Consider the following 19150-nt stretch of genomic DNA (forward strand, 5'->3'; position numbering starts at 1 on the left):
TTTCCCTGGTAACCCCAGAAGAGGTCCTGAGATGGGAGGACCTATTCTCCTTGGTTGGGAGATGCCAGGCCTGGCACCTTCTCCTGACACCTAGGGTGGGTTAGCTTCACTGAAGTCACATAGAGGCACAGTGGGACAGGAGAGCTCCTGGACGAAAGTGATAGTGCCATTACCTGAAAGAGGCCCCTCCTTGGCTGACAGGAGAACAGATCCTCCACTATCCTCCCTTATGGAGATTTCAGTCTAACAAAGGGAGTAAGAAGTAGATTAACTGAAGTCCTAGAAATTGGATTTGGAAGTGCCCAGACGTTATCTATTCCAACTCCTTCCAACTCACCCCCCCACTTTTTAATTTATTTTTCAGAAAGAGAGAGAGAACATAAGCAGGTGGAACTGCAGGCAGAGGGAGAAGCAGGCTCTCTGGTGAGCAAGGACCACGACAAGGGACTCAATCCTAGGACCCCGGGATCACGACCTGAGCCAAAAGCAGATGCTTAATCAACTGAACCACCCAGGCATCCGCAACTTGCCTCCTTTTGAAAGATGGGAAAACAGGCAAAGAGACCCTCCAGTAAGGTAGGTCAGTCTACTAGCCAACACTGTAAGGTTTCCGAGTGCAGCATTTTTGTTTCCCACTATTTTGTTCATCACTCTATCTTCAGCTCCCAACACAGAGTTCAGTACATATATGAGATGAATGAATGAACAATCAATAAATAGGGCAAGGTGATTAGAAATACAAACTATAGGACACAGGTACAGTGACTTCCCCAAGGTCACATATGCTCCATTTTAAACATATAAGTTGTTTTCAAATTTGGCTATCACAAATAACACACATCTATGAGTGTATTTTTTGGTCTACCTCTCTGGCTATTTCTTTAATATAAGTTCCTATGAGTTGAATTATTGGGTCATTAACAAAACTTTGCGGTAAACTGTTTCATTTTGTTCCTTTTGATAAAGCCCAAGGGCATAGCACTAAAACAACTCAGTGATTCTTTCTTCTGCCCATCAAATGAGCAACAAATATTTTAAGGTTCCACCGAACACTGGTGAGAGTGCAGCAAAACAGACACCCATGCCCGTATGCAGTGTTGGAATGGAAATTGCTGCTACCCTTCTAGAAAGCAATTTGGCAGTAGGTGTCAAGTGCAGGAAAAATGGTCATGCTCCTAAGGCCTGAGAATCCACCTGCAAGTCAAACAGACTTATAAACAAAGAGGTTCATCATGATGTTATTTATAATAGTTTTTTCTTAATGAAATTGCCAGGGTATCCAACTAGAATGGGATGGTTAAGTTAGCTATGCTGTGTCCACTCAATAGAGTATTACACAGCCATTTTAAATGACGTTTTGAAAAATACATACTAGCTTGGAAATGTTGGTGAGGTAATGTTCAGTGAACAAAAGCAGAATGCACATATTTTATATGAAATATGAATATAACTGTGCTTTTAGAGACTAAGTGGAAATGTACCAAACTGTTAGAAACCAATTGTATTTGGAAGGCGAGTGCATAAAAATTTCTTTTCTACTTTTCTCTCTTTGACACCTGTTCTTTCATAATCATTATGGCAGACAGAATAAAATGCCCACAGCCTCATTCCTGGAACCTGTGAATATGTTGATTTACGTAGCAGAAAGGACTTTGCAGATGTGACCAGGTTAAGGATCTTGAAATAGGGAGGTTATCCTGGTGGGCCCAATGTCTTCACAAGAGGGAGACAGGAAGATCAGAGTCTGAGAAGGCGATGTGGCAGTGGTAGCAGAGGTTGGAGTGATGTAGCTGTGAGTCGAGCAGAGCAGGTTCCTCAGGCTAGGGAACAGATTCTCTCCTGGATCCTCCTGAAGAATACAGCTTTTTAGCCCAGTGAGACTGATTTGGGACTTCTGGCCTCCAACATTATAAGATAATAAATCTGTGTTGTTTTAAGCCACTGAATTTATGGTAATTTGTTATAGCAGCAATAGAAAAACTAATACAACCACGAATTACTTTACTCTACAAAAATAAAACTTTTTAAAAATATATAATATACACAGGGGAAAATATACAAATTGTAAGTGTCCAGCTCCATAAATTTCTATAAAAGGAGAAGCCCATGTAATCAGCAACCAGATCAAGAAAGAAAGCACACCCAGCCTCCCAGAAGCCCTTTCATGTTCCCTTCCAAGCACCATGCTCCATCCAAGAGGACTCACTATCCTAACTTCACATCCCGTGGATTAGTTTTTACTCTTTGGGGATTAGCTTATTTTTTCAGTCCATCTAATCATGAGACCCATCCATGTTGTTGCATGTGACTGTAGGTCATTCATGCTCATTGCTGTGGGGACGGTTCCCATTTTGTGACTATGTCACAGTTGACTCATCCATTCTGCCATCAGCGCACATTTGGACTGCTCTCAGACTTCGGCTGTTATGAGCAGTCCTACTGAGAAAGTCACTGCATGTATCTTCATGTGAACACACGTATGCAGTTCTGGTGGACAAATGTCCTAGGGCATGTGGATGCTCAGCTCCCGAGGATCCTGCCCAACTGTTTTCCAGAGTGTTACACCAATTTATGCTCCCACAAGCAGGGTAAGAGTTTGCCCGGTTTTTTCTGTTGGTTTGTCTGACTTTTCCTTATAAATTAGAAGGAATTCTTTACATATTCCAGATAAGAATTCACCCTTGTCTATAGCTTGCCTTTTCACTTTCTTTTGATGAACAGAAGATCTTTATATAGTCCAGTTTACCACTTTTTCCCTCCATGGTTAACTTTGGTCTTGTTTAAGACATCTTTTCTGCACATGTACATGAAAATGTTCTCTTATGCTTTCTTTAAAAAGTTGTATTGTTGGGGCGCCTGCGTGGCTCAGTGGGTTAAAGCCTTTGCCTTCAGCTCAGGTCATGATCCCAGGGTCCTGGGATCGAGCCCCGCATCAGGCTCTCTGCTCAGCAGGGAGCCTGCTTCCCTTCCTCTCTCTATGTCTGCCTCTCTGCCTACTTGTGATCTCTGTCTGTCAAATAAATAAAATCTTTTTAAAAAGTTGTATTTTTTTACCCCTTAGATTTAGATATATAAAACATATAGAATTTACTTTTATAAGTTATATGAAATAGAGGCCAATGAATTATTTTTAGGAACAATTAATATACAGTCAAATGTGGAGATATTGAGGTTACAATTCGGTGAGTTTTGACAAATCTGTAGACACATGTATAGTACTTCAAATCTATAGACACATGTATAGTACCTCATTCAAGATAACAGAATATTTCAATCAACCCAGAAAGTTCTCTTGTGCCCCCTTCCAATTGACTGATTCCCACAGTCAATCACTATTCTGATTTCTATTACTGAAGATTAATTCTGCCTTCTTGAACTTTACACAAATAGAATCATACTATATGTATTCTTCTGTGTCTTTTTTTATTGCTCAACAAAATGTCTATGAGACTTACCCATGTTGTTGAATATATAAACAGTTTTTTTTCTTTTTTGTTGCTAAATAGTATTCCATTTTATGAATACACAACAATGGGTTTGGTGAAAGGTGGAGTTGTTTCCAGTTTTATGTTATTATTCATAAAGATGCTCCAGTCTTCCCTAAGTCTTTGTATAGACTGTGTGGAGACTTGTTTTCATTTCTCTTGAGTAAATACCAAGAGTGAAGTTACTGGATGATAGCACAGGTTTTAGGATCATAGTCCTCTTCTTTCTTATTTATTCAGTGTCTGAAAACAGTGGCCTCATACATTTTGTCCGCTTTAATAGTTGTTTATCACAGGAGGGCAAATCTGGCACCAATTACTTCATCATGGCCCTAGGCGGGAATTCCCAATGTAGTATAATGAATAGAAATTGTGATTCAACTATGTCTCAAATAGTATGGCAGAGTAGAACATGTGATTTGGAGTCAAGTAGAGCAGATTTGGAATCCAATCTAAACATCCTCCCTGTGTGGTCTTGTATAAGTACTTGCCTCTTCAAACTTGAGTTTTTTCTGTAAAATAGGGAGAATAAGAACATCTTCCTCATGGAATTGTTGGGAGGGGTTAGAGATAACGCAGGTGTCTCTCTGATGCACAGTAGGAGCAGCAAACACAGGTAGTGTTTTGTTATGCTGAGAGATGGTTTTGTTTCAAGAAGAACATTTAAAGTACGTGGAAGACTGGATGGATTATTGTATTCAACAAATTTAATGAAAATACTGAATTTTTCTGACACTTTCTATATACTGGAGATTTAGTAATCACTGAGGATAGACCAGGTGTCTGTTCTCAAGGAGTTTGCCATCTAGAGAAGAAAAACAGTCAGTGAAAAGTAGGTAAACAAACAAATAAGAAAGTTTCACTTATGAATGAATGTTATAAAGAAAACAGAACAGAGCCATGTTGTAAAAAGTGGCTAGGAGTAGGTAAGAGGGTTCCTTTGAATCAGTTGGACAAAGAAGTTCTCTCTGAGGAGGTGATATTTGAGCTGAGACCTGAAAATCAGAAGGAGCCAACCATATGAAGATCTGGGAGAAGAGTACTGCAGGCACAGGGTAGCTGGTGCAAAGGCCCTGAGGTAGAAATGATCTCACTGTAGTAGAAGAAACTGGAGTGAAGGGCAGAGTGGTAGGAGATGAATTGGAGTGCTATCAGGGCTCAGACCATACAGGGCCCTAGGGGCCATGTTCAGGGGGGCAGATTTAATTCGAAGCAGGGTGGGAAGCCCTTAGAATGTCTTAAGTTGGGGGATAATATGATCTGATTTACATTTTAACAAGATCACTCTAGCTACTATGTGGAGAATAGATTGTAGGGAGGCAGGAGTGGCTGTAAGGCCAGTGAGGAGGTCTTCAGCTGGCCATGGGAGAGAGGATGCTGACTGGGGCTACTGTGGTGGCAGAAGAGATGGAAAGAGGGGACTTTTTGCAATATATTTTAGAAGTAGAGCCACAAGACTGGATGATTGGTGCGATGAAGGTGAGGAAAGAGCACCACTGAGAACAACTTCTACATTCTTTCCCCAACTAAATAGAAGGTGGTACAATTTTCTGAGATAAAGAAGACTAGAAGCAAACATGTGTGTATGAGGGGGGAGTGGAAGTCTAGAGCTCTGTTTTGGACATGTTGCATCTGAGAAGTGGAAATGTCAAGTAGCCCTTTGTGTGCATGCAGGGAGGGAGAGCTCAGTGCAAAGACCCACATTCATCAACTGACTGGGGGATTCAAAGCTGTGGAACTGGGTGAGTTCTCTAGGGAGAGAGAAGCACGAGAGAGGGCTTGGCCCCTGCAGCCTCCTCTCACACTGGGAGGCCATTTGAAGGTAGAGAAGCCAGCAAAGGAGTCTGGTGAGGGAGGAGGAAATTGAGGAGGGTTTGGAGTCACTAAAGCCAAGAGAAGGCATGGTTTCAAGGAGGTACTGTGTCAAGTGCTGCCAAGTGGATGAGTAGGTTTAGGAATGGAGAAGTGGCCCTGACTTTGCAATATGGAGGTCTTGGTGACCTAGACAAGGGCGGGTTAGTGGAGTAGGGGGAGCAAATTCCCAGCTGGCAATTGAAGAGAGAATAGGACATGAGGAAGTAGAGATAGTTTTCCCAACTGTTGTAGAGGTTTTGCAGAAAAGGATAAAGAATAGGGTGCCCTGCAGGGAAATGTGGTTTCAAAAGAGGGGATTTGAAGAATTATTACTTCTTAAGATGAGAGATGCTAGGCCCATCTTAAGTGCTAATGCAAAGAGGGAATAATTGTTTATGCAAGAAGGGGAGGGATTAATTGCAAGCGGCAAACTGCCCTAAGTGTTACTTCTCTCAGCCAAATCCCCACCAAATATTTTATGAAAAATGACAAACATAGAAAAAAAAACTGAAAAAACATGGAGCATCTATCTACCTACCATTTAGACTCAATAATTATTCACATTCAAATACTGAATTACCTGAAAGTAAGTTGCAGACATAAATACTTCAGCATGAACATCCTAAGAATATACTGTTACATAATCATAGTATCATATTATCACACATAAGAAAATTAATACTAACTCCTTAATGTTTCTGAGATCAAGACCAAATTCACATTTTCCCAGCTGCCCAGAGACTGTCTTTTAGGGCTTATAAAAAAAATGTTTCAAATCAGGACCCAAGCAAGTTTCATGCATTACATTTGGTTATTATATCTCTTTAATCTCTTTTAATCAAGAGCAACTAATCCAACCTTGTTTACCTTCTCTGTGATACTGACTTTTTAAGTGACTGGGCTGCTAATTGTATAAATACCCCATAATGTGGATTTGTCTCATTGTTTCTCTGTGGTGTCCTTTAACTTGTTCCTCTATCCTATTTTCTTTATTTTTTTTATTAAAGATTTTATTTATTTATTTATTTATTTGACAGACAGAGATCACAAGTAGGCAGAGAGGCAGGCAGAGAGAGAGTGGGATGGGGGAAGCAGGGTCCCCACTGAGCAGAGAGCCTGATGCTGGGCTCCATCCCAGGACCCCAAGATCATGAACGGAGCTGAAGGCAGAAGCTTAACCTACTGAACCACCCAGGCACCCCTATCCTATTTTATAATTAGATGGAAATCATGTCTGGAACAGAAGTTCCCAAACATCCTCACTTCACGGGGCTTGTAGTATCTCGGTAATTCTTTCACAATGCACATAAGCTCAAAAGAAATACCTAACTAAAATTCCCATTTATTAAGTAGTTATACACATACAACCCAAGAAATTTTTCTGTCCTAACAACTTAGCACCAGTTGAAAAAGCAATGCACATAAATTGAAAGGGAAAATACCTTATTTCATTCTTAAGCAACACTAATTATTTCCTAACAGGATGGCAGTATACACTGTCTCAAACTTCAGCATCACTCTGGTCACCGCCACCTTCATATCCTGTTCCACAACAATTTTCAGGGCAGTATTTGCTTTCAATGACAGAATTACCAAAAACCCAGCTTCGCCCAGACCTGCTGTCCAAAAAAATGTAGCACAAATCTAATGCTGAAACCGTGAACCACCTCAGGGTTAGTAGGTCAGGTGGAGTCTGATAGATACCAAGTACCACTGTTTCACTTGAAAACTTTAAATACCCTATAACCAGAAGGCAGCCAGTACTGGCTTTCCAAGAAAGAAGGCGGCCCAGGGCATCTCCTTCCAACTGAAGGCTGATGTCAAAGTGTTCAGTGACCACTTTTTTCCCAGAGAACTTTTTTTTTTAAGATTTTATTTATTTGAGAGAGAGAGAGAGTGTGTGTGTGTGTGTGTGTGTGTGTGCACGCTTGAGCGTTGGGGTCCCAGGGAGAGGGAGAAGCAGACTCCCGGCTAAGCAGGGAGCCCAATATGGGGCTTGATCCCAGGACCCTGAGACCATGACCTGAGTGAAAGGCAGAGGCTTAACCCACTGAGCCACCCAGGCACCCCTCCCAGAGAACTTTTTCAATAGTGTACCAGCACAGCGTTCCTGTGCATTTGCTTCAGCCCCCCTCTGGCTGCCTCAGCATACAGTTTGGGAACCAGGCAGCTTGAGGTTTAATTAGAGTCCGTTTAAACATTTTTTGGTAAAGAAGCATCATAAATGATGCTGTTCTTCTTTGTGCATTACTTCAGGAGGCACATATGCCAGGTTGTCCCATGATTAATGCTGCTTTTGTAGCTTTGTGAAGGTGGCAACCATTATTTCTCTCCATTAGAAAGGTATGAGTAATCTGTAGGGTGAGACTTTAGCAACATGTGAGTATCCTGATGATCCTTGCAGAAATGAATTTGGGGCTTCAAGCTAGTGATTATCATTCTGTCACACATATGTATCATCATATCTCCCATATCTATACATGATATGTGTGTACATTTACACACACATTTCTGTGTCTGTGTGACATACACACACAAAACATGTTACTGTCATAGTCATTCCTTGTGGTGCTCGATTCATCCCAATTTTTGCCAGTAGAATCCTTTCAAGCTGGCCCCAGTGTCCTTTTAATGTGAAGCCATTAGACTTGGAGCACTTTCTTGTCTTTTTGGTGCAAAAGATGTCCCAGGCTTACTTTGTACTTGCCCTACCCTAAACCTGAAAGCAGTTGCTTTTTCAAGGAGTCTGGGTCTTTTGGGGGGAATAATATCTAGAAACTAAGACCAGGGTGGGATACATGCTTATTTCCACCAAACTTTCGACCACTGGTGGAAGCAGATGGCTTGAGACTTCCCTGTCTGACAAAAAACTATGGTGCTTGTGGTCTGTGTTGCTGACTGTCGTAGTTATCTATTGCTGTGTAACAAATGACTCTCTCTTTTTTTAATTAAGAGGTTTTATTTATTTATTTAATATATAAAGAAATTGAGCACAAGCAAGGGGAGAGGCAGGCAGAAGGAGAAGGAGAAGCAGGCTCCCTGCTGAACAAGGAACCTGATGTGGGGCTCGATCCCAGGATTGCGGGATCATAACCCAAGCCAAAGGCTGTTGCTTAACTAACTGAGCCACCCAGGTGACTCACAAATCACTCTCAATACTTAGTGGAGACACATCAGACTGTTGGCTCAGAGGGGAGTCTGTTTCTCCCTCTCCCTCTGTGCTCATGTGCTCTCTCTCTCTCGCTCTCTCTCAAATAAATAAATAAATCTTTAAAAAAAAAAAAACTTAGTGGCTTAAAACAACAAAATCATTCTATTATGTCTTAAGGTTTCTGTGAATCAAGAATTTGGGAAGGACTCCTCTGGGCAGTTCTGGCTCTAGATCTCTAAAGTGGACATAGGGAGATGGTGGTGAGCACTGTGACAAGAGAGCTAAAGCAGCTGTGTGTTGGCCAGGACTCAGTTCCACCTCTGGTAGTGTCAGACCTCTCTCTGTTTTCCTTTCTCTGGCTTCCTATGAACTGCCTCCCTCAGGGTGGGATCAGTTGATATAGCCACCAAAGGCTGAAGAGTGAATATTCCAGCATAAAGCAGAAGCTTCATCTCTTTTATGACCTAGCCTTGAAAGTCACATGGCATTACTGCTGCCACATCCCATTGGCCTAAAAAGTCACCAGGGCCCTCTGGGTCCAACGGGCAACACAAGTACAGCACACAGAGGAGTGTCAGAGCATGTGGGGAGGAGTTCATTGTTGTCTTTGGGAAATGCGATCTGAGGAGCAGGCAACAGGAGGTTCCACTGTGTAAAAGTCGAGCATCTAACCCTGTGTTCATTTTCCGGTGGTCACCATCTCTCCTCAGAATTAAGGTTAAGGTTTGAGTTAGAGATACAGTGAAGCACAGAATTGGGGGTAAGGCCTAGGGTCTCAGTTAGCACCCACCATGACGTTTCCCCCTTCCTAGAACTCTCCACTACTGGTGACGATCATGATTATGTACCAGTGGAGGTGAAGGCCCATGGCAGTTGCTCAGTGTAGTATACTGGACAAAATACATAAATACTGGGGGTGGAAAGGGGGAGATACCTCTCCTCTGTTTCCCATGGATCCCACTTTGAAAGTGTTTTCTAAGCAAACCAAACTACATTGAGGGAAAATTTCCTTTGCCCACACTCTATCAAAGGTACACCTAACTACCCATCAGAACTTCTGATCAGGGTGAGACAAGCTGTTAATACTGAGTAGATTAAAAAAAAATTTTGTGTGTTTTTTTTAAGATGTTATTATTTGAGACAGAGAGAGAGAGAGAGAAAGAGCACAGGGATGGGAGCAGAGGGAGAGAGAGAAGCCGACTCCCCATCCCAGCAGAGGCAGGGAGCTGGCGGAGAGGCAGAGCTCTATCCCAGGACCCTGGGATCATGACCTGGGTCAAAAGCAGATGCTTAACCAACTGAGCCACCCAGGTGCCTCTAGAAAATTATTTCTTTTAAAAAAGAAAGAAAAGAAAGAAAATGTTTTTTCTTAACAGCCTGAAGCAGAGAAATTTGATGTTTGGGTTAACCTCTGAAATGCCCTCCCAAAGGACACACGCAATTTACATTTAGTTTTTTGAAATAATAAACATACTTTTGAGTCTCCAGTGTTACAGGGGCTCCTGGGTCACTGCCACCCCTTCTTAGGTGATATGGTTTGCATCCTAAGCCCCAGTCAGTGTTGAAAACACAAAAGAAAAATGCAGGTCAGGGTTTTTGGTTACTCAGGACTGCCACCTGAGTTAAGCTTTAGGGCAAAACTTAGGGTCCAAAGGAATGTTGTCAACATTTGGTACTATGTTTGAGCCAAAGCCGGCACTCTGCCATCCTCTTCTCCCACTCCCCTGTCTCTCACCATCTTCCACCACACCCATCTCCTCTCTCAAATAGCCCAAGCTTGCTGTTCCTGCAGGGCCTCGGCTCCCCATGTGCCTTCTTCCAGGGACCCCTTCTCTGTGCCCCCTCATAGCTGCCTCTTTCTCATCATGTAGGCCTTGGCTCGGAAGCTGCTTCCTCTGGCCATCTCAAGTCTGTCCTCCCAATGCCTGACCAGCCCCTCTCCTCCATAGTACCCCCTTTTATTTATCTGAAGTAGGTCCTTGGGTTACCTCCCTTCTGGAAGTTGAGCCCCACGAGTACAGGGATGGTGCTCTGTCCTGTTCTCCAGCTGATTCTCAGGGCCCCCAAGACCAGCACCAGGCACTGAGCCGGTCTTCAGTGAACACTGGTGCTTGATGGTAACCTGTTTCTCCTTCCCTCCCACAGGGTCATCACTCCCTACAGGCAGAGCTTCAGACCAGGGACCGGAAGCTCACGGGTGGGTAAGATATTGAAGTTCTTCCCTACTTCCCCACACTGGCCTCTCCCAGGGACCCTCTAGTAATGAAAGAGTTAATGCTGGCCTGTGTCTGCCAGCGCCCATATCCCCAGGAGTCAAGTTCAGGGTAGTTGCATGGAGCCAACAAGATGCTCATGAAGCGCTCAGTGCTCAGCGGAGCCTCTGACTGTGGTGGTATAATAGTATGCCTTCGGGACGCACTGGCTGCCATGAGCACTGCATTTTTGCCACCGCCACCACTTACCTTGGCCTGTGCTGTGTCGCACTTCGGGGTGCGCACACATTCACTCCTCCAATCTCCTAAACCAGACTTGAGTGGCATCCAGGTGGGAACCCAAAGCTTCACAACCCACCTGTTGCTCTGTGGTCCTTGCCTGTCTCTCTTCTCATGGCCTCCCCTCTTTGTAGCTCTCCTGTCCCCACCCACAGCTGCTGCTTCTGCACCCAAATGTGACCTCACTTGTCGCTCAAGAACTCCAGGTCTGTCTCCCGCTCTGGCTCATTACGTCTGTCTGGGGCACTTTCCTTCCCATCTCCCGGTCCCCTCCTTTCCCAGAACAGCCACCACCGCTTCTCTTTTCTGCCTGTGGGGGTGGAGGGACCACACTTTCCCCTCCCTGAGGCTCTCAGAAGGAGAAGGACAAAGAGAAGGAGGCGGTCTCTCTGGGACTCTGGGACCGAGGAAAAGAATTTTTACCTTTTCTCTCTACCTCAAGTCCCAAGTTTGTTGCCTGACTTCTTGCTGGGGGAGGGGGGACAAGGAAGAGGTGAGATTTCTGCCCTAATTTCAGCACTTGGAAGGAAATTAAGTGTCCTGAAAAGGCTGCCTCCTTTCACCCCCCTTCTAGGTTTCTTTACCCTTAATTTACAGTCTTTCAGCAGAGTGGACCGGGGGAGTTGGTGGGGCAGAGAGAAGGCAAGGTGACCTCTGGGGTTCTGCATCCTCCCTCCCCCACTCCCTGAACCCGAGGTTCAGTGTCACTTCACAGCTCTAAATGTGTCCCCAGCACCCGCTGCCAACACCTGGGGGAGGTGAGAGGATGAGGGTGGGGAGTCCATGGGGCTTTGTTCTCTGCCCCCTTCCCAGTGCCTCCACCTGACAGGTCTGGGCCAGGGAGGGGCCCCTTCAAAATAACCTTTCCAGAGCCCGGGACTCTGGATTTGGATCCTGCCCTTGATCCTTTAAGAGCCCAATAGCCCAGTGTCCTTGTATAGAAAATGGATCCTTCTCTCTTGGTGCTGCATTTGGGGGTGCAGGGAGGCACACAGGGGGTTGGAGGAATGAGGAATGCCCCGCATATCTGTCCTCAGGCTCCCCCTACCTAGTGCCTTCAAAGTTCCAGCTCCCAGTCTTCTGACTCCCTGGCCCTGGCTCTTTCCTCTCCTCTACCCCACTATGGGTCTTCCTCCACCCTCTGTCCTCTCCGTTCTGTCTAGCTGAGTTCCTCCCTGCCCTCTTCCCCCGTTCTGCAAGCTTCCCTTGGCTCTTAGCTCTAACAGAGAGCACCTAGACCCCTCTCCCCACATTGTCTGCAGAGGAGGCCTTCTTTCCTTCCTCCTCTTCTCTGCAGGAGGGCCTTTTCCTGTCCCTGTCCCCTAGCCACTTCCCTCTGGGGCCTCTTTCCTCCTCCTCTGTCCATCCCCTCTTCCCTGTATCATCTCTCTCTTCCTTCCCTCCCACATTCATTCTGCAAATATTTACCTGTGGTGTACTAGGGCTTTCTCCACCCCTTGCTTCCCCTCAGTCCAGGACACTGTCCCTCCCTCTCCCGTCTCTCCATTTCTCCCCTCCACTCCTCCTTCTCTTCCTTCTCTTTCCTCCCCCTCTTACCTCCCCTTTCCCTCTCCCTATCGATTTCCTTCGTTCTCTTCTCCTTCCCTCCTCTCCTTTCCTTCCCTTTTCCTTCTTCCCTCTGTTTCTTCCACCCTCCACCCTTACCCCTTCCACCCTCTCGTCCCTCCCCCTTTCTCGCCCTTAACCATCCTCTGCTTTTTTTCCTCCCTCCTCTCTCTTCCCCCTCTTCTTCTCCCTCTCCTCTCTGCCCTCCCTCCCCTCTCTCCTCTCCCCCCTCCTTTCCTTCCCGGGCAGCCTCTCCCCCCCCCACCCTCCCGGCACCCTCCCTCCCCTCCCTCTCGCTCCCCCTCCATCATCAGTATTCCGCTCCCGTCTCCGCCGCTCTCGGCTGCTCGCGGTCGCTGCCGCACCGTCCGAGGCGGGGGCCGGGGCCGGGGCCGGGGCCTGGGGGGGTGGGGGGGGGGGAGAGCGGCGCCGGCGGCCCGAGGAGGGAGGAAGGAAGGAAGGAAGGCTGGAAGGAAGGAAGCAAGGAAAGAAAGAAGGAAAGAAAGGAAGGCAAGAAGGAAGGCGGGCGGAGGGCCGGCAGGCGAGGGCGCCGGGCCGGGCGGCAGGCAGGCGGGCGGGCGAGCGAGGAGGCAGAGCGGCCCCCCGAATCTCATTGCTGCCACTGCGGAAACCCCCTCCCCATCCAGGAGCCGGGGAGGGGGGAGAACTCCAGAGACCCGGGCCCGGCCGCAGCCCCGCCCCCCGCGCCTCCCCGCAGCGGGCCTCGCACCCCGAATCCCTGTGCCTCATTGGGGGGGTCCTCCCCCCATGGGCCGGGCATGCTGCCCCCCAGAAGGAGCCCCTTTCCTCGCTGTGAGTAGCCGCGGAGGGGCGCCGGGTGGGGGCGGGAGGCAGAACCGCGGAGGGTGGATGGGGGGCATTCTCTTAATTAGGGGACCGTGGTCTAAGGCCTCCTCCGGGATGGGGGGGGTCGGTGGCAGAGGACAGTGGGCGGGGCCTGATGGAGAGCCTAAGCGGGTGGGGGAGGCAGTCGGGTGGGGGTTCTCCCGGCCAAGCGAGTTCTGTGTTGGGGGTCGCCACTGCCTTGGGGACAGGCAGGGTGGTGGTGGTGGTGTACGTCCGGCAGTCGCTATGCCTATCGAGCTGTGGGGCTGAAGATGTAGGCTTGGGGGGGGTGCTTGACGGGTGTAGATGTGGGCCCCCCTTTCTGGGGTGGGAGCCCGAGTTCTTCCCCCACCATTGCCCCTCCCACCCTCCACACCGCTGCTGCTTGGGGTGGGGGGGCACGCCAGTGATGGGGAAGGGGGGAGAGGCGGGCACGGGGTTTCCTTGGTGACCGCGCCTGGCAGGAGCGGTTGCCTTGGCAACCAGGGAGAACCGGGGAGTTTGGGAAGTGAGAATGGGAAAGACGGAGGGGGTGACTGGGGAGCGAGACTACCCCCTCCCCAATCTTCAGCCCTTCTCCCTCTGGGGTCCCCCAACCCCTGCCGGTGGGCAGCAAAACCCCTGTCCTTCCCTCTTCCCAAGACCCGCTTCCTTGACCCCATTCTGCTTGGGGGGGCCTTCTATCCTTGGGCATGTGTCTCTGCGGAACCACTACCTCGCTCCCTCTACCCTCCTTGGCCCTCTCCTCTTGGGGACCTACCGCCCCCCATTTGTTGGCTTTCCACTCTCACACCTGCTCTTCTAAGACCTTCTAACTGTACCTCATCTTCCCTTCAGGGTACTCTGCCCCCAGAGACCCCTTCCCTTGACCTTCTCTCCAGAAGACCCCCACTTTAGCCCCTCTCTCCTCTAGCTTCACTCCCTACCCTCCCTACCTTGTTCTTCTCAGGAACCCTTGTCTTCTCCCCTCTCTGTTTAGGATCCTTGTGGGGGCTCTCCCTAGCACTACCACCAGCGTGTCTCTCTCACATACCCATCCGTGTCTGGGGTTGCCTTTTATAACCTCTCCTCACTCAGAGACCCTGGCCCTGTCTCCCTGTCTGCCCGCCGCATGGAATCCCCCAACCCCAGATCCCCCATTCTGAAAGCCCTCCTCTCTGAAGCCTCTCTTTCCTGCCGCTGCCTCCTTCCAACTCATCAGTCCAGGAGTCCATGGCCCAGGCTCTGTCCAGGGTTCCACCCAAGTTTGCGGGCCCCCACTTCCACGAGCTCCTCCCTTCTCTCCTGCCAGGCTCCCAGCCAGTCTCTCTCCGGGGTCTAACTTACCATGCCCACGATGCCCCCTTGCCCACCTCCCCATCCCTTTCTTTCTGCCACTCCCATCTTGACCCTTCTCTCCCCACCCCCACCTCTGCTGCTCTTCTGGAGCACCCTCTCCTTCTCCCTGCCCTGCTCCCCGCAGCCTCAGGCCCCGCTCTAGTTCACTTTCTCAGGGTAGGGAAATCCCCTGGGGAGAGCCCAGCTGGGAAGGGGGAGGGGCAAGGGAGCCTCAGGGCTGCCCCACAGCCCCCTCCCCATCCCCCTCCCCAGCTGGGAGCTGCAGTCGAGCCTCCGCAGCGCCCCATTGCTATGCGCCTCACATCCTGAGTCCCGCCGCGCAGCCGCCAGACAGGAACTCGGGCTCCAACGGCAGCTGGGAGTAGCCGGAGTCGCTTCCCTCCTGGTCCAGGCAGCCAGCAGCATCCTCTCCCCCCTAAAACCTCCCCACTCCCCAGGACCATGGCCAGGATGGGCCCCTCCCTCTTCCGGTAGCATCTTCTGTCTCCTAGCTCCTTCTAACCCGCATATTGCGGCCCCCTCTTCCCCTTCCCGCCTTCCTCCCGCTCTTTCCTGAGTCTCCTCTAATCCTGGCCACCCAGTTGTCCACACACGCACTCAGGAGGGGCAGAGAATGAAGCAGCAGAGAGGCATTGAAAAAGACCCTTAGACAAGTCAGGGAAGGGTGGGAGCCTGAGAGAGAGGCACAGCTGGTGTGAGAGAGGGGACCTGACTCCCACACACACACACACACACACAAAATCAGGGTGCATCACCACGGAGCCAGACATACACAGAGTTACTCACTTAATTTCTGAAGAAAGCGAGAGTCAGCCAGGGAAACACACACCATCCACATACACAGAGGAGGAAGAGCAAGAGGGCCAGGCAGAGACACAGGGAGCCACAGACTCAGGGAGGGTGCCTAGCTACCCACGGTGCTGACAAGAAGGAGCCAGGGAACACTTCAGCACCAGAGGGGCAGGGGCGTTAGGGGCACAGTGTCTCACTGTGAGAGACCCAAATCAGCCCTAGGCAGAGGGTGAGAGTGTGTGAGAAAGACACAGAGGCATGTGTGGGCAGAGGTGCGTGCACACGCGCGCGCGCGCACACACACACACATACACACATGCTGGCAGCCAGAGACCCAGTTACAAACAGGGCTGCGGTACCCAGAGTCAGCCAGAGGCCAGGAGAAAGACCTGGAGTCATGTGCACATACAGACACACTCTGTCCTTCCTACACAGAGACCCAGAGGGATAGACAAAGACAGTACTCCACAGAGAAGCATGATGGCCAGAGAGGCCTCGAACACAGTCACTTCATGAACTCACACGCACAAAGAGACACAACGGTGAGAGGCATGGGGTGGCCTTGGAACCCTGGGGATGCAGCCCCGCAGGCCTCTGATGCAGCTGCAGAGCTGCACTTTCACCCAAGCTCATCCACCCCCTCACCCCAGCCCAGCTCGAGGGGCACGGGCATGTGCTGACTGCACATCTCCCGCTGGACCCCTGCCATCACCCTTAATCCCACCCAGAAGCAGTTGACAGAATGCACCCCGAGTCAGAGGGCTCCCAGGGGTCTCATCACTGAGGGGACAGCAGAATTAAGACATAGGGTAGGAGAGGCCAGGGACAGTCTGAAAGGTGTGGGCAGAGGGAGGCGTTGAACTCTCTCGACTTCTTCCAGTGCCCTGGCTCCTGCCATAGTCTGCATGCATCTTTGTCTCCTCTCCTCCCCACGCCTGTGCTCACCTGATTTGCCTGCTGGGGTGGCAGCCTTCTCTCCACTATCGCACCCCATCTTTCACCCTTCCCCACCTCTGGTCTGGCATTTCTCTTAAGGTGTCACGGGGACCTCCTGTCTTTATCCAGCCCCTCCCATCACCTCTCCCCCAGGCTGCCCTTCTTCCCCTGCAGCCCAGTGCCTTCCTGCCCCTGCCTAACCAGCTACACCTTGAATTTATGCATCAGTCTTTCCTTCTCAGGGCCCATCTGCTGTGAAATCTGCCTCAGTTTCCAGTCTGGGCTCAGCACCGCCCTCCGCTCCTCTGGGTCACTCTCCCTCACCTACACCAGCCCCTCCCTGCCTCCTGCTGCTTCTTCCCTGTGCTCACTTTCCCATATTCCTGAGCACTTACCCTGCTGTCCTGTGGGCTGGGAGTGTTCTTTACCCCCAGTGCTTCCAAAGTGTTTTATGTGTTGTCAACTTTAAAAAAAAAAAAAAAAAGTGATTTCACAGAAAAATTCATTCTCATCACAGGAAAAAAATTGTAACTGTGTGTGGTGATGAATGTTAACTAGATTTGTTGTAGTGATCATTTCACAAATATCGAATCATTATGTTGTACACTTGAAACTCATGCAATGTGCTATGTCGGTTCCATCAGGAAACATTCAGATAATCAACTTCTTTTGAAAAATTCTCCTTCCGGGTTAGCCATGGGCCGTGCTCAGGGGCCTGCTGGCCACCATTCCCCACTCTCCTCCATCTGTCTTACCTGCCTGGCTCTGTAGGCGGCTGAGTTTTCAATCCTGGCTTTTTCCTCTCCTCATGGCTCTTTTTTTGCCCTGTCACTCTCCCCATGCTGCTTCTTTGGGTTTCTTTCCAAAATCTGGGCTCCTCGGCCAGGGGCTTTACCTGCCTGCTCCTCTTGCCCCATCCTCCTCCCTGGCACTGCCCTAGCTCTGCGGCCTGCTGGAACTGGGCCCTGCTTCAGCTAACCTGCCCCTGCAGGGCCAAAGCAGGAATTCACGAGACCACCAGGGTGCAGGGCACCCACAAGCTCTCTACGGTCAGGGTCAGCTGTGAAACCGCAGGCCCCTTGCAGTGTTCTAGACTCAGTGCTGCATTGAAGCCACCATGTTGCAGCCTGTCCTGGGCTGTGGGTGGCCTGGGAGGACCACAGACCCCACACTTGTCCCCTAGTGTGGGATTGCCTCCCAGGCAGGGTAGGTTTCCCTGTGTTTTGGGGGACGCATGCATATTTGGAAGTTCATCCGGTCCAAGTGTAGGTCTTAGAGGATGGGGGGCATGGTGGTGGGCCTGGGGCTCTATTCTTGGAGAGACTTCATTAGGTCCTACCTCCAGGTCGGGGAGCAGGTCCCATTACAGAGCTCAGACCCAGGATTAGGTCCTCCATCATCACCTTTTCGGGGTGTAAGGAGCACATCTTTCTTTCCTCTCTGGTGGTGTGCAGGAAACCTCCTCATCTCTGAGTTTAGGACCCTTCCATCCTCACTGAGCCGAAGCCCCTTTCCCCTCCCTTCCAGATTCCGGAGAGTAAGGTGGCTCTGGCAGACAGGGGAGTGGCAGAAGAGTAAGAACAGTGGCAAAATGCCCCCTTGTTGCCTGGAAACCCACACGCCCAACTGTTGTCATGGCAGGTGGGGGCGGGAGGGCTGCATTAGAGACCTGGGAGAATGGCTGGTAAGGGACCCTGCAGTTGGGGGTCAGGCAGAAGTCCATTCCAGGGGACCACTGGGTCCCCTAGAGGGCTTCCAAGAGTGAGAATGCTGGGTCCAGTGGGGAACCCTGTATATGACCCAGAAGGGGAGGAGGGAGGGAGTGAGGAGGAGCTGGGCCAGCAGCCCAGGCCACTCCCTTCTGTCTCAGCCAGGACCCAACCCTCCAAACCCCCTAGCCCTCTCTCCTGCCCAGGGAGTTGAGCTTAGGCTTCGGAGCTCTTGTTCAAATGCTGAGACAAGGGTCAGAGAGCAGTGCCAGGCCCAGTTCTCCCTGGGGGACAAATCCCAAGCAGTAAATGCTGAAATACGCCCTCCTCTTGCCCAGAAGCCTCAGACACAGGGCCCGAGGTAATAATAACCATAAGCCAGGCTCTGCGCTAGCATTCTGTGTGGATCTGTTCCATTTACTTCTCATGGTAGACCTCCAGGGGAAGCACAATCATCATCCCGTTAGACGTACAGGGAAACTGAGGTTCAGAGAAACTGAGGTTCTTGCCCAACGCCAACAGCCGGAAGTGGCTCGGCTGGGACTGCAAACCCAGGAGTGGGTGGCCCTGCAGATTGCTTCCCCAAGCTGAGCCCCAGAGAGCGGACCTGTGGGTCCAGAAGGCCCTCCAAGTAGAAATTAGGGTTGCTAATAATAACAATAATCAGACTGTTAGTAGGAGTAGACTCATAGAAGGTTAGACTTTAAAAGAGACATTAGGAGTCCTGTAACTTAAGGGCTCTTTGTCCTTCAGTCTTTTTTATGCCCTTGTTATGCCCCCTAGGGGAAAGGACCTACCCACCCCGATTCTCACAGGGGGCTTTCCTCATGAGGCGTGGGGTGTCCAATCCATGTATAGCTGGTGGGGCAGAGACAGAGATTCCCCAGGTGATTCAGTGGGCCCCCCACTCCCTGATATGATCCAGCCAGAAATGCTGGATTTACATATGGGAAGGGGGAGACTGAGTCACAGAATGAGGAA

At 49.6% G+C, this 19150-nt stretch overlaps 1 protein-coding gene across 1 annotated transcript in view; it reads left to right on the forward strand.

Moving 5' to 3' along the window:
• The first annotated feature begins 12951 nt into the window (after window positions 1-12951).
• Window positions 12952-19150, forward strand: part of LRRC4B (leucine rich repeat containing 4B) — a 37689-nt gene continuing 31490 nt past the window's right edge. The window contains exon 1 of the mRNA XM_059382451.1: window positions 12952-13361. The gene's annotated coding sequence lies outside the window, so the exon portion shown is untranslated. The remainder of the gene's footprint in view (window positions 13362-19150) is intronic.

This window comes from Mustela nigripes, chromosome 17 (assembly GCF_022355385.1).
Source record: "Mustela nigripes isolate SB6536 chromosome 17, MUSNIG.SB6536, whole genome shotgun sequence".
NCBI lineage: Eukaryota > Metazoa > Chordata > Mammalia > Carnivora > Mustelidae > Mustela > Mustela nigripes.